This window comes from Papio anubis, chromosome 5 (assembly GCF_008728515.1).
Source record: "Papio anubis isolate 15944 chromosome 5, Panubis1.0, whole genome shotgun sequence".
NCBI lineage: Eukaryota > Metazoa > Chordata > Mammalia > Primates > Cercopithecidae > Papio > Papio anubis.
Genome location: NC_044980.1, coordinates 41,232,486 through 41,248,137, shown reverse-complemented (window position 1 = coordinate 41,248,137; position 15,652 = coordinate 41,232,486). Strand labels below are relative to the sequence as shown.

At 37.0% G+C, this 15,652-nt stretch overlaps 1 protein-coding gene across 4 annotated transcripts in view; it reads left to right on the top strand.

Moving 5' to 3' along the window:
- Positions 1-15,652, top strand: part of GHR (growth hormone receptor) — a 300,380-nt gene that overhangs the window by 104,620 nt on the left and 180,108 nt on the right. For 2 of the 4 annotated variants that reach the window (XM_017959340.3, XM_017959341.3), the window contains exon 1: positions 11,560-14,570. The exons of 1 other annotated variant lie outside the window; for it this stretch is intronic. The gene's annotated coding sequence lies outside the window, so the exon portion shown is untranslated. Of the gene's footprint in view, positions 1-11,559; positions 14,571-15,652 lie in introns of those variants that run through there. One more of the 4 variants, XM_017959337.3, reaches the window with a different exon arrangement.

The window sequence follows — 15,652 nt, the reverse complement described above, 5'->3', positions numbered from 1 at the left end:
AGGATTGCTGAATCAAATGGTAGTTCTACTTTAGTTCTTTAAGGAATCTCCACACTCTTTTCCATAGTGGCTGTACTAGTTTACATTCCCACCAGCAGTGTATAAGTGTTCCCTGATCACTGCATTCGTGCCAACATCTACTTTTATTACTTTTTTTTATTATGGCCATTCTTGTAGAAGCAAGATGGTATTACATTGTGGTTTTGATTGCATTTCCCTTATCATTAGTGATATTGAGCATTTTTTCATGTAGTTGTTGGCCATTTGTGTATCTTCTTTTGAGAATTGCCTTAGCCCACGTTTTCATGGGATTGCTTGTTTTTTTTTTTTTTCTTATTGATTTGTTTGAGTTTGTTGTAGATTCTGGATATTAGTCCTGTGTCAGATGTGTAGATTGTGAAGATTTTCTCCTACTCTGTGGGTTGCCTGTTTACTCTGCTGACTGTTCCTTTTGCTGTGCAAAAGCTCTTTAGTTTAAGTCCCAACTATTTATTTTTGTTTTTATTTCATTTGCTTTTGCATTCTTGGCCATGAAATCCTTGCTAAGCCAATGTCTAGAAGGGTCTTTTCCAAAAATACTACAATATTTTCTAGTATTTTGATAGTTTCAGGTTTTAGATTTAAGTCCTTAATCCATCCTGAGTAGATTTTTGCATAAGGTAAGAGATGAGGATCCAGTTTTATTCTCCTATGTGTGACTAGCCAATTATCCAAACATCATTTGTTGAAAAGGTGTCCTTTCCCCACTTTATGTCTTTGCTTTGTCTAAAATCAGTTGGTTGTAATATTTGGGTTTATTTCTGGGTTCTCTATTCTGTTCCATTGGTCTATGTGCCTATTTTCGTACCAGTACCATGCTGTTTTCGTGACTATGGCCTTATAGTATAGTTTGAAATCAGGTAGTGTAATTCCTCCAGATTTGTTGTTTTTCCTTATTTCTTGCTTTGGCTATGCAGGCTCTTTTTTGGTCCCATAAGAATTTTAGAATTGTTTTTTCTAATTATGTGAAGAATGATGGTGGTATTTTGAAGGGGATGGTTTTGAATTTGTAGATTGCTTTTGGCAGTGTGGTCATTTTCACAATATTGATTCTGCCTATCCGTGAGCATGGGATGTGTTTCCATTTGTTTGGTCATCTGTGATTTCTTTCAGCAGTGTTTTGTAGTTTTCCTTGTCGAGGTCTTTCGACTCTTTTGTTAGGTATATTCCTAAGTATTTTATTTTTTATTTTTTGTTTATTTGGCAGCAATTGTAAAAGGGGTTGAGTTCTTGATTTGATTCTCTGCTTGGTCACTGCTGGTATATAGAAGAGCTACTGATTTGTGTACATTAATCTTGTATCTGGACATTTTGCTGAATTCTTTTATCAGTTCTGGGAACTTTCTGGAGGAGTCTTTAGGTACTAAAATCTTTAGGGTTTCCAAGTTAAACGATCATATCATCAGCAGACAGTGACAGTTTGACTTCCTTTTTACCAGTTTGGATCCCCTTTATTTCCTTCTCTTGTCTGATTTCTCTGGCTAGGACTTCTAGTACTATGTTGAAGAGGAGTGGTGAGAGTGGGCATCCTTATCTTGTTCCAGTTTTCAGAGGGAATGCTTTCAACTTTTCCCCATTCAGTATTATGTTGCTTGTGAGTTTGTCATAAATGGCTTTTATTACATTGAGGTATGTCCCTTGTATGCTGATTTTGCTGAGAGTGTTAATTATAAAGGGATGCTGGATTTTGTCAAATGCTTCTTCTGCATCTGTTGAGATGATCATGCAATTTTTCTTTTTAATTCTGTTTATGTAGAGTATCACATTTATTGACTTGCATAAACCATCTCTGAGTCCCTGGTATGAAACCCACTTGATCATGGTGGATTATCTTTTTGATATGTTGTTGGATTCAGTTAACTAGTATTTTGTTAAAGATTTTAGCATCTATGTTTATCAAGGATATTGGTCTGTAGTTTTCTTTTTGGGTTATATCCTTTCCTGGTTTTGGTGATGCTGGCTTCATAGAATGGATTAGGGAGGGTTCTCTCTTTTTCTATCTTGTGGAATAGTGTCAAAAGGATCAGTATCAATTCTTCTTTGAATATCTGGTTGAATTCTGCTGTGAATCCATCAGGTCCTGGGCCTTTTTTTGTTGGTAATCCCTTAATTACCATTTCATTCTCACTGCTTGCTATTGGTCTGTTCAGGTTATCTAATTTTTCCTGATTTAAGCTGGGAGAGTTGTATTTTTTCCTGGAATTTATCCATCTCTTCTAGGTTTTCCAGTTTATGTGCATAAAGGTGTTCGTAGTACTCTTGAATGATCTTTTGTATTTCAGTGGTGTCAGTTATAGCATCCCCCATTTTGTTTCTTAATGAAGTAATTTGGATTTTATCTCTTCTGTTCTTCGTTAATCTTGCTAATGGTCTATCAATTTTATTTATATTTTTAAATAACCAGCTTTTTGTTTTATTTATCTTTTGGGTTTTTTTTTTTCTTTTAATTTTATTTAGTTCTTCTCTGTTCTTGGTTATTTCCTTTCTTCTCTTGGGTTTGGGTTTGGTTTGTCCTTGTTTCTCTAGTTCCTTGAGGTTTTACCTTAGAATGTCAGTTTGTGTTCTTTCAGTCTTTTTGACATAGGCGTTAGGGCTATGAACTTTCCTCTTAGCACCGCATTTGCTGCATCCCAAAAGTTTTGATAGGTTTGTCATTATTGTTGTCCAGTCCAAATAATTTTTTAACTTCCATCTTGACTTCATTTTTGACCCAATACTCATTCAGGAGTAGCTTATTTAGTTTTTATGTATTTGCATGGTTTTGAAGGTTCCTTTTGGAGTTGATTTCCAGGTTTATTCAATGTGGTCTGAGAGAGTACTTGATATAGTTTCAGTTTTCTTAAATTTATTGAGGCTTGTTTTATGGCCTATCATATGGTCTATCTTGGAGTAAGTTCCATGCACTGTTGAATAGAATGTATATTCTGCAGTTGTTGGATGAAATGTTCTGTATATATTGGTTAAGTCCATTTGTTCCAAGTACAGTTTAAATCCATTGTTTCTTTATTGGCTTTCTGTCTGGATGACCTGTCTAGTGCTGTCAGTGGAATGTTGAAGTCCTCACTATTATTGTGTTGCTGTCTCTCTCATTTCTTAGGTCTATTAGTAATTGTTTTATAAATTTGGTACCTCCAGGAGTTAGGTGCATATATGTTTAGGATTGTGATATTTTCCTGCTGCACAACCTTTTTTACCATTATATAATGTCCCTCTTTGTCTCTTTTAACTGCTGTTGCTTTAAAGTTTGCTTTGTCTGATATAAAAATCACTACCCCTGTTGGCTTTTGGTGTACATTTGCATGAAATGCCCTTTTCTAACACTTTAAGTTTATGTGAGTCCTTATGTGTTAGGTGAATCTCCTGAAGGCAGCAGATACTTGGTTGGTGAGTTCTTATCTATTCTGCTGTTCTGTATCTTTTAAGTGGAGCATTTAGGTCATTTACATTCAGTGTCAGTATGAGATGTGTGGTATTGTTGCATTCATCGTGCTATTTGCTGCCTGTGTACCTTGTTTTTTTTGTTTTTGGTTTTGGTTTTTATCTTGTATTTTTGTTTTATAGGTCCTATGTGATTTATGCTTTAAAGAGGTTCTGTTTTGATGTTTCCAGGATTTGTTTCAAGATTTAGAGCTCCTTTTAGCAGCTCTTGTAGTGCTGGCTTGCTAGGGGCCAATTCTCTCAGCATTTGTTTGTCTGAAAACAACTGTATCTTTCCTTCATATATGATGCTTAGCTTGCTGGATACAAAATTTTTGGCTAATAATTGTTTTGTTTGAGGAGGCTGAAGATAAGGGCTCAATCTTTTCTAGCTTGCAGGGTTTCTGCTGAGAAATCTGCTGCTAATCTGATATGTTTTCCTTTATAGGTTACCCAGTGCCTTTGCCTCTCAGCTCTTAGAATTCTTTCTTTTGTCTTAACTCTAGATAACCTGGTAACAATGTGCCTAGGTGATGATTTCTTTGCGATGAATTTCCCAGGTGTTCTTTGTGCTTCTTATATTTAGATATCTAGGTCTCTAGCAAGGCTGGGGAAGTTTTCCTCAATTATTCCCTCAAATATGTTTTCCCAAACTTTTAGATTTCTCTTCTTCCTCAGGAACACCGATTATTCTTAGGTTTGGTCATTTAACATAATCCCAGACTTCTTGGAAGCTTTGTTCATATTTTCTTTTTTTTTCTTTGCCTTCATTGAATTGGGTTAATTCAAAGACCTTGTCTTCAAGTTCTGCATTTCTTTCTTCTACTTGTTCAATTTTATTGCTGAGACTTTCCAGAGTGTTTTGCATTTCTATGAGTTTGTCCAATGTTTCCTGAAGTTTTGATTGTTTTTTCTTTATGCTATCTATTTCCTTGAATATTTCTCCTTTCACTTCTTGTGTCCTTTCCTTGTGTCAGATTTCCTTGCCTTGGGCTTCACCTTTCTCTAGTGCCTCCCTGATTAGCTTAATAACTAACCTCCTGAATTCTTTTTCAGGTAAATCAGAGATTTTTTCTTGGTTTAGATCCCTTGTTAGTGGACTAGTGTTACTTTGGTGGGGCGGGGGGGGGGGGGGGGTGTTAAAGAGGCTTGCTTTGTCATATTACCAGAGTTGGTTTTCTGGTTCCTTCTCATTTGGGTTCCTTCTCATCCTGTCAGAGGGAAGGTCCATTGCTGAAGGCTGTTGTTCAGATTCTTTTGTCCCACAGGATGCTCCCTTAATGTAGTACTCTCCCTGATTTCCTATGGATGTGGTTCCTGTTAGCTGAGCTGAAGTGATTGTTATCTCTCTTCTGGGTCTAGCCACGCAACAATTCTACCCGGCTCTGAGCTGGTACTGGGGATTGTCTGCACAGAGTCCTGTGATGTAAACCATCTATGGGTCTCTCAGCCATGGATACCAGCACAGTATTTGGGGTGTCTCCTGCGTCCTCCAGGAGCCGTCCACTTCCTTCAGAGGGTCTGTGGGTCCTCTCAGGATTCCTGGTTCATTCTTGAAGTCTAGATCTATTTTTTAAAAGGCTAATCCTAACACCATTTACTGAGTAACATTCTTTTTTTCATTGTTCTGTAATGCTTCCTCTGTTGTAAATTAAGATCCCGTAAATGCTTTAGTCTTTGCTAGACTTTGTTTTTCTCCTGTTGTTTTAGAATTTTCTCTCCCAACAAGATATCATATTGTGTAAGTACTATATGTTCATAGTAAGCATTTTTTTTTTTTTTTTATTTTTGAGGTGAAGTCTCGCTCTGTTGCCCAGTCTGGAGTGCAGTGGCCGGATCTCAGCTCACTGCAAGCTCCGCCTCGCGGGTTCACGCCATTCTCCTGCCTCAGCCTCCCGAGTAGCTGGGACTACAGGCGCCCGCCACCTCGCCTGGCTAGTTTTTTGTATTTTTTAGTAGAGACGGAGTTTCACCGTGTTAGCCAGGATGGTCTCGATCTCCTGACCTCGTGATCCGCCCGTCTCGGCCTCCCAAAGTGCTGGGATTACAGGCTTGAGCCACCGCGCCCGGCCATAGTAAGCATTTTTATCTGGTACTGAATAATAGTGAGAATGCTTCAAAATTTCACTTTAAGTATGCTATTAGGTACTGTATAGCTTTTTGGCTGACTTATTTTTGTCAGGTTAAGAAAACTGCTCTCTATTTCTAGTTTATTAAGATAGTTTATCACAAGTATTAGCCTATAAATAATGGTTTTTCTGCACATTAGAATAATCATTTGATTCCTACTTTTAAATTATTAATGCAGTAGATTATATTGGTAGATCTGCCTGGTATTAAACTATCCTTACATTCTTGATCTAAATCTTATTTGAATGGGATGTGTTACTGTATTCTCTCTCTCTCTCTCTCTCTCTGTCTCTGTATCTCTCTTCCTCTTTTCATCTCTCCTCTGGAACATCTTAAAGCATATTTTGGTAAATTTGCGTTTTATAGTTATTGATTTTCAGAAATATTTCTTTGAGAAGTTAAAAATGCAAAGGTTTTATTTCACTTTGTTTCAAATATAGTAATTATCTACAAACAAGAATCGTCCATTTTCTACCTACTGAGACTCAAAACATTCACAGAACATAAACCTACTTGTTTCAAATATAGTCGTATCTAAGAATAAGGATTGTCCATTTTCTACATATTGTGAATGAAAACATTCAAAGAACATAAGCCCAAAATATCTCTTTCTTTTGTTTCTAACCTGTGGGAAGCCTGTCACTTTTCTAAAAGTCATGATCAGGCTGAGCTTCACTCCCCTTTCCTCGGCTCTCTGGTAGAATATGCCCTCCTAAATCCTCCCTAGTGTGAGTCCACCCCTGTCCCCACCCATCCCTTCCCTCCACCACCGCAGTTGTTTCTTAATGCAGCAGAAGGCTGCAACAACCACAAACTACCTTGCCCGTGCTCAACCCATGCCCATGTCCTCCTGCACCCCCCAGTCAGACTATCCACTCCCACAACAACCAATATCAGTGTTCCCATTTTTCATGCATTATTTATCCTTCTCTCAAATAAAACAGATCTAGCACATTTTAATTATCCTTTACGACAGTCTCTACTATTTTCCTTGTTTTTGTTGTCTAGAATTTACTTTCATCTTCTGATCCACATGAAATTTGTTCCATGTTGTTTTTTACAAGCAATATCTAGTTGAATTACCCACCATGTTTTACTTTTTTCTCACCATTAGTTCATTCGTCTGATAAATTCTTATTCCATGCCTTGTGTTGGCCTGCTATTATACGTGCCTGGAAATATAGGAGTCAACAAATTTGTCTCTGAACTCATGTAGTTGACAATCTAATTAGAGAACAAAGATGATAAACAAGTAAACAAGTAAATATATATCAAAAATAAGTGCCATGGAGAAAAAATAAGTAGTATAAGGGTTGTTATTTATCTAGGTTGTCAGGCAAGGGCCTGTTACAGATGTGTGACATTTGAATGCATACTTGAAGGAAGTCTGGGAGAAAAGTATCCCAGGTAGAGGGAATACCATATACTAATTGGGATCTTCAAGGAACATCAAAGCGGCCAGTTTTGTTGGAGCAGGATGAGCAAGAAGAACGTAGCGGTAAATTGAGGCAGAGATAGTGGGTGAGAGTGGGGTTGAGAAAAAAATCAGATAGGACTTTCAGACCCCTGTAAATACTTGGTCATTTACTCTAAGTGAGACAGGATGCCATGACAGGGTCCTGAAAAAAAAAAGGGGACATGTTCTTAGTGAGACCAATTTCAGTGTTGGGAATAAGGAGATTCAAAAGCAAAAGCAGGTAGGCCATTAAGAAACTGTTATAATAATCCAGATAAATGTTGGTGGCTTGGGTAAGGGAGATAAAGATGGAGATGATAAGAAGTGATCGCATTCTGGATGTAATCTGAAGGCATGTCTGAGAGGATTAGTTGACAGAGTGTTAGTTATGGGGTATCAGTGAAAGAATAGAGGAAAGACCTGAGAATCTGAAAAGATGAAGGTGATATGAAATGGCCTACAGTCTTGAATGAGTAGATTAGGAAGTAAAATTGAAAGTCTGGTATGGGTTTTATAAGTTTGAGATACCTATAAAACATTCAAATAAATTATTAAATAGTGAACTGGGTATATGAGCCTGTAATTCAAGAAAGAGGTCTGGATTAAAGTTATGATTTGGACAACAATGTCCTACATATGCCATTAGTGTCATGATTCCAAATGAGATAATCTAGGGAATAATCATAGAGAAAAAAGGAGAGGAGGATAATTTCTGGTGATATTTCAATGCTAAGTGGTTGGGAAAATGAAGAGAACACAGTGAAGTTGACCAAGATGAAGTATTTACTGACGTGGAAGAATCAATGGGGAATGTTGTTCGAGATACAAAATTAAGATAGTGTGTCAAAGAAGGGGGAGTGATCCGTTGTGGCAAGTGTTATTCATTGGTTAAATAAGATGATTAAGAATTTGCCGCAATGTGGAAGTCATTGGTGACTAGAGCAAAACTATTCCATTGGTGTGGGGGAGATCGGGAAGGGGAACATCACACACCGGGGCCTATCATGGGGAGGGGGGAGGGGGGAGGGATTGCATTGGGAGTTATACCTGATGTAAATGACGAGTTGATGGGTGCAGCACACCAACAAGGCACAAGTATACATATGTAACAAACCTGCACGTTATGCACATGTACCCTACAACTTACAGTATAATAATAATAAATAAATTTAAAAAAAAAAAGAAAAGAAAAATACACACAAAAAGAGAAAATTAAAATGAATCTGCCTGTGGTCCCAGCTACCCTGGAGGTGGAGGTGGGAGGCTTGGGCCTGGGAGGTGGAGATTGCAGTGAGCCAAGATTGTACCACTGCACTCCAGCTTGGGTGACAGAGCAAGACCCTGTCTCAAAAATAAAATAAAACAAAATAAAATAAAATAAAATAAAATAAAACAATAAAAATAAAATAGAATAAAATGAAAAAAAAAAAGAAATTGGGCAAAGAGGAATTAAAGACAGGAGAATAAGACAATTTCTTCAAGAAGTTTTGATTTAGAGGGGAGCAGAGAAATGGGTCAGTAACTTCATGGGCAGTAACTGAAATAGGAGAAAAGGTCTTTTCCTCTTTTTTAAAAAGGAGAGAATTTTAGTGCACACTTAAGGTGATTCTTTTCTTCCTGCAAAATTTTTCAAAATTCTATACATGTATATTTCTATTCCAGTCGTTTCTGGGGTACAAGTGATTTTTGGTTATAAGGTTGAATTGTATGGTGGTGGTAAAGTCTGAGATTTTAGTTCATCCATCACCCAGGTAGTGTACATTGCACCCAATATACACTTTTTGTTTTGTCCCTCAGCCCCCCTACCCTCTCCTCAGTCTCCAGTGTACATTATGCCTTTGCATACCCATAGCTTAGCTCCCACTTATAAGCAAGAACTTCATGGTATTTGATTTTCCATTCCTGAGTTAATTCTTTTAGAATAATGTCCTCCAGCTCCATCCAAGTTCCTGCAAAATACATTATTTCCTTCCTTTTTTATGGCTGAGTAGTATTCCATGGTGTACATATACCACCTTTTATTTATCCCCTTATTGTTTGATGGGCACCTAAGTTGTTTCTACATCTTTGCAATTGTGAACTGTGCTGTGATAAACATACATGAGCAGGTATCTTTTTGATATAATGACTTGTTTTCCTTTAAGTTGATACCCAGTAGTGAGATTGCTGGATTGAATGGTAGATCTGCTTTTAGTTCTTTGAGAAATTTCCATATTGTTTTCCATAGAGGTTGTACTAATTTACATCACTACCAGCAGTGTGTAAGTAATCCTTTTTCACTACGTCTACACCAACATTTATTGTTTGTTTTGGGTTTTTGTTTTTGTTTTTGTCTTTTTATAATGTCCATTCTGGCTAGGATAAGGTGGCATATCATTATGGTTTTAATTTGCATTTTCCTCCTTTACGTATTATTTAATGGGAGTCTTTTGGTGGTAAAGTATCTTAGTTTTCATGTGTGCTCACATACACATACACAGAGTCTTTAGTGACAGGCTAGTTGGGTATCAAATTCTGAATTGATTTTTTTTCTCTAATACTTTTAAAGTTTATTTTTGTCCTGGCATCTGTTGTTACTAAAGAAAAATCTTCCACTAGTCCATTTGAGTTCATTAGTAGGTAATCTGTCTCTTATTTTAAGTACTTTTAAAGATTTTTCTGTATCTTGATGCCATATGATAGATCTACTTTTTATTATACTTTACTTAGTAATTACTGTGGACTTTTAATCTGCTAACTCAATTATTTGATTTTATAAAATTATCAGTAATGACCTTTTCTATAACTGATTCTTTACAGTTGAATTAAATCCTCTCTTTCTGGAATTCCCATCATATGTGTGTTGGAGCTTCTCAATCTGCCCTCCAAGGCTCGTAACTGCTCTTTTAAATTTTTCAGTACTACTGTCTTAATTAAAAAAAAAAAAAAACCTAATATTGCAGTGTTTGGCACAGAAGAAGAAGTTCAAAGTACAACTTTGCAGTGCCACGTTGACCAGCCATTCTGGCATTGGTTATTCTTTAAAGTTATTTTTAAGGTTAATATACCTTATCAGGCAGCAGGTCTCAAAACCTAGGGAAGCTTAAAAGCCTAAAGGCAGCCTGGAAAAAATCAAGCTAATTAAAATGCTCTTTCCCATTTTCTCTTCCTCCTATGTCCTCATCCCTAAAGAATAGTGAGGAAGCCTTCCTTAAAAAGATATGTATAAAATAGCAGAAAGAAAAAGGGGATCCAGCAAACATGCGAAGACATACTTAGATAATTCACAGTAAATGTTCCAAATAATATTTAGCCTCACTAATTCTCAAATAAATGTAAAACAATGGCAGATCATTTTTATCCATTAAATTAGTGGCAATAGGAGGAAAAGAACATTTTGCTGACAATTGTAACAGTGAAATTGAAATTCTCTTCTTGTCTGGTTTGAATCTAAATTAGGACAGTTTGAAAGCAATTGGGTCATATCTATGAAAAATCTCATAAACATTCTACCCTTCCATGTAGCAACATTGCTTCTGTGAATCAACCATTAGGCAATAAATGGAAATAACAAACCAAATTTCCCCGCACCTCCCAAGAGACGCTTATTGTAACATTACTGATAATATTGAAAAATTAGAAGCAGTCTATATCAGCGACCCACCCTTGTTTTGACTGTCACTTACCATAAGAAAATATTAGGTCTACAAAGTAACCCAACAGCCACACCCATGCGTCAAAAACTTCCATATAAGGAAACTGTTCAATCCATTCCATTTATTTAAACAAGCCAATAAACAAAGCTGGTTTTGATCCACTAAACTGATCCTAAAACCTAGGAGTAGGTTATGACTCACAGTTTGAAAAGCACCAATCTGAATGTCCTATGAAAGGCATATGATGGAATATGAATTAAATTTGATATTCACAATTTTTTATTTTGTTTTTGTTTGGGGGTAGTTGGAGGGGTACTATGTTTCTTCAGCCAGCAAGGAAGATAATGTTTCCAGTTAACTCCATATAATGGGGATTTACTGTAATGATACCAGCTCTGTTCTACTATGCCCAGTCATTCTCATGTATCTATCTCTCAATACACCACGGGTCCTTTATGGATTCTTTTGTGATGTCTTCAAGCTCCCTGTCCACTCTCTTGCAACTTGTCCAAGCTGATAGAACCTGCCTGAATCACTCAACATCTGATTTCAAGCATTTTATCTTGGTCAGCCTTTGGTATTAGGACTTCATTCTCAATCTAATCAATTAATATTAGCTGAGCTAGGTTGATTTCATTTGAATCAACAAAGAATTGCTGAAAGCTGCATTTCCTAGAAAATGTGGCAATATAATTGGCAGGTACTTGAGAGTCTCTAATGTTAAATGGAAAAAAAAAATGAAAAATAATAAAAGAGACAACTTTTTATATGGAGTCTTTCAGTTTTATTTAGATATTTTGTTAGAGACAAAAAAGGAATGCAGAATTTATTTTATACTATATTGTATAAAATAAATTTCTACATAAGCAAGTATTATGCATTTGTAATCAGAAAAAATATCAAAATTAGCTCTGTGGAAAATGATCATCTTGCAAGCAAGTATCATGTACCCCTACTCTTGATTTAGCTCATCTTCTTGATGTAAATATGAAGTGTCTGCGACTGAAATTCTGTTTGAAGCAGAAACTTTCATGTTTGTCTTACAAATACCATCTCAGAGTACGTTGCTCAGTATAAAACTTATTTTGGGGGTTGGGTACAAAAACCTGCAAAGATATAGTCCAGGCTTCTTTTCCCAAGGTCCTTCACTTTCCTACTCTTAGTGTAACCATTATTTTGTAAAATTTGATAAGACCCTTAATAACTTGGGGTTTGGGAATTTGATTTGAAGTAACATGGCTCAGAGTATCACCTATTTTTTATTAAACCAAAAAAAAATTTCTATCTGACAAAGATGTGCATTTATGTGGGCCTTAATAATTCCCCCAAATAAAACTATTCATAAGTTCTAACAGTTCCAAATACTTCTGGTTTCAGCACACTAATAGGATTTATAACTGTCTTAGATAAGGAGCAGTATCTTCTAAAGCTCATGGAAAAGCCATATCAGAATGCCATGTGTTCAGGTACATTATCTTTTCTTTATGATATCAAGAATAAAATCTCGGCTTATGTTTTTACACGTCTTGTGTGATTACTCTTTCCCATTACTCGTTCAATTGAGCCTGACAAATGAGGTGAAAAAAGCTTTCTCTTTCAAGGATGAACTAGAAAGACCTAGGCTGGCTGGTCACAAAACCACTGACTAGTTGGCCCTTTGTCTTTTTATAAGCCCTCATTGTCTGGGATCCAACATCATAGTGAGTCTCAGACATGTTCCTCAAGTCTAGATAGACCTCATCCATGTGTTCGGTGATCCAGCCCGTCAGCATCCAAGCCAGCAGTGTGAGGAGGGGAAGTGCAGGGGATGCTCATTGCCCTGAAGGATGCATATGCCACTTCCAGTCAGGTCCTGCTCGCCAGAACATAGTCATGTGAGCACAGTTAGCCACAAGGTTGGCTGAGAAATGCCTTTCGCTAGGTTCTATTACTAACTGAAAATAGGAGGAGTGAAAGTTGGGATAACTAGTAAATATCAGTTAGTCCAAGTCATGGATTGTGGTATTAATTCCATAAGCAAGGAAAGTCATTTAAATGTTTTATGCAGAGGGATACCATGATGATAATTATGTTTCAAAGCGTATTTCTGTGTGTGAGAGAGAGAGACTGAAAGAGAGAGTGAGATAAATGGATTAGAGAGAATTTGTCTGGGTATTAAGAGGCCATTCTCAAATCCAAGTGAGAAATGGTGGCTAGTAACAGTAGTGAGGATAAAAGGGGATGGAATGGACTCAAAAGATACAGAAGAGATAACATCAAAAGATGAAACAGGGGTAGAGGAGGAAGAAAAGACATCCAACTAACTCCTAAGTTTCTGATTTATACTGCAAATTCTGGAGATCAGGTGTTTATGGACCACTGAGTTTAGTTTTAGAAATGTGCTTTAGAGGTATTTGTCAGATAGGTGGTTTCTACACATTCAAAATAAGATTTCAAAACATATTAGCCACAAATTCACTATCAGCAAAATTCTCAAATCTGGTCATTGTCAACTAAACTATTAAAATGAATTTTCCCCTCTGAGTGTTTCTCATCTTAAAGGGTTTGTATGTATTACATGTCACAGAATGGTTTATTGCATATAAACATGGGAAAGCAAGCCAGGCAGAAGAAGTCTTGTAACCAGCTAAAGGCCCAGCTAATAAATCATGAACAGTCTTCTTGTGTTAATAGTGTGGACAGGACTGTTGGTCACACACAGGAAAATGAGTCACACAGTCTTGTGTGTACAGCAACTCACTCCACACTCAATGATGGGAATGATTGTTCTAACCGTGTGAGTGGCTACAAGCATTATGGCAAAGCTCCAGAGCTAGAAAGCTGGTCTTTTTTTTTTTTTTTTTTTCAATGTCACTCGAGTATGTAATTCACTAAATGTTTAGTATTTTATACCTTTTAGTTGACTTGTGAGCCCTTTCTAAAAGAGGTATATTTCCCTCTATTAGAAGGTAATCAAAAAAACCCTAAACTGCATTTTCTAAATGCTGTGTTCTCCTGCCCAATTGACCAAAATATACTTAGTTGATTAGGACTTTGAAGGGTTGGGGTGAGGGGACTAAATTAAGATGCAGGAATTTCAGTTTTCTAGGGGTTTTCTAGTCAACTACTTTATACTGCTGACAAATGGTTAAATGTTTACAATGAAACTAAGTAAGCTAGGATTTCTAATGAGCAATGAAATTTTAGAATTCATTTACTCATTAATTTCTTCATTTACAAGATGTACAATGTGCTGTCTTCTGGGCATTTGGGATACTTTAATGAGGTAGCAGTGAGTACAACGGATGGTCACTTCTGCCTTTGTTCTTCTACTCTTTAGAGAAGGGAAAGGACCAAGATTCAGATACCCTATCACTGCTTTCAACCCACCCACATCAGAGCCTTTGTTGAGTTCTAATGCTTAGCCCTCTTCTCAGCTAATTTGGCTGTCTCCATTGTAATAGGCCTCATGAGACTCCAGCCCAGGCCTGGCCTTTGGTTCAGCAGGCAGAGCCCAGAGATGTACTGGGCAAAGGTCAGGGGATTTATTATATGAGGCAATGGTCGGGTGTGATTTAATTTACTCCTCTGGTACCAGATATGTGTGTGTGTGCATGAGAGAGAGAGATTGAGGATGATTGATTTTGGAGGAATTTTTGTGAAGGTTTATATATCAAAGCAGAAAGACCAAGAAGTTAGAGATTAATACATGCCAAGTTGTGACCAACAAACTTCTGTGGGATCCCACCTCCAACCCCTCCCTGTCTGCCAGATTTTAACCAAATCAGTGTGATGTGATCTGCTTGCATATATGAGTGAAAGAAAAAGGAAATTTAAAAAGTTCTTGATATAAAGCCTGGAGGAAACAATACGAAAATCCAGCCTCTATTTCAGCAATATCTGCCGGACTATTGGTTAGTATTCCCTTACTGTTATTTATTGTTTGATTAAAAGGCTGATAGTCAGGGTTTTGTTTTGTTTTGTTTTTTCCTACTTACTTTCGCATTTTTTAGATATAAATCTTTAACGTGGCTTTGACCAGATGTTTTCCTTTCTCCTCCCAACTTCATTCTTCCCTCTTCTGGGTTAATTTCTCTCATTGTTCTCTCTTCCCCTTACTTCTCTGCCCTTTTCCTTTCTACTCTAAGCGAAACTTCTATTTTCGTGTGCTGGAGTTTATAAAGTATTCTTATTAGGCAAAGAAAGCCTTTGACTGCCTTCCTCCTTGTCTGGTCACCATCAAGATATAATTTTGGTTTTCAAAGGTTGTTCTCTGAAGGAAGGACTAGTTTTCTGAGCATTGAGACAGCAGATACATTTTGAGAAAGTCAACAGGGACGGTAATTTGCATTAAGTAGGAAATACTTAAGGGTTTTAATTCTGTCCCATGTGTTACATTTCAACAGTTTACATTAAGAAAAGTATTGTAAAGAGAAGTGATACAACAGTTGCATGTTTATTTTGTATCTTTAGTCTGAGAGATGGTCAGTACTTTGAAGGAAAGAGAAATAAGGCTTTGTCTCCTGCTTCTTCTTATACCTCTTTGCAGATTAACTCTGATGCTTTGAGTGTCTTACTGCATTGCCTGATTAAAACCCATCCCATAATGCCTGATGTGATGGGAAACACCACTTACTCTATCTCAATGGAAAGCATTCAGATGAACTTTCAACAGAAGGACATGCTCCCGCCTCTTCCAAACACCTCTTTTAAAACCGTGTCTATGGGCCTTTCTTCATGTCTTCAACAATTTGTTTAAAACTGGTTGTGCTAGGTAGTGGGCAATATAAAGATGATCACAGGAAAGAGATGACAATATCACTGATTCCTTATAGTGCTATAATAAGGGTTTGTCAAGGTTGTGATAGAAGTAGAGAGGAGAGGCACCTGACTTCACTTGGGTGTGGGGTTTTTGCTAAGGTGCTTCTAAGTTGAAGTGTCCTTGAGCTGAGGTTTAGGGGAATGAGTAGCAAAGATGGATTAAATGAGAAGAGGA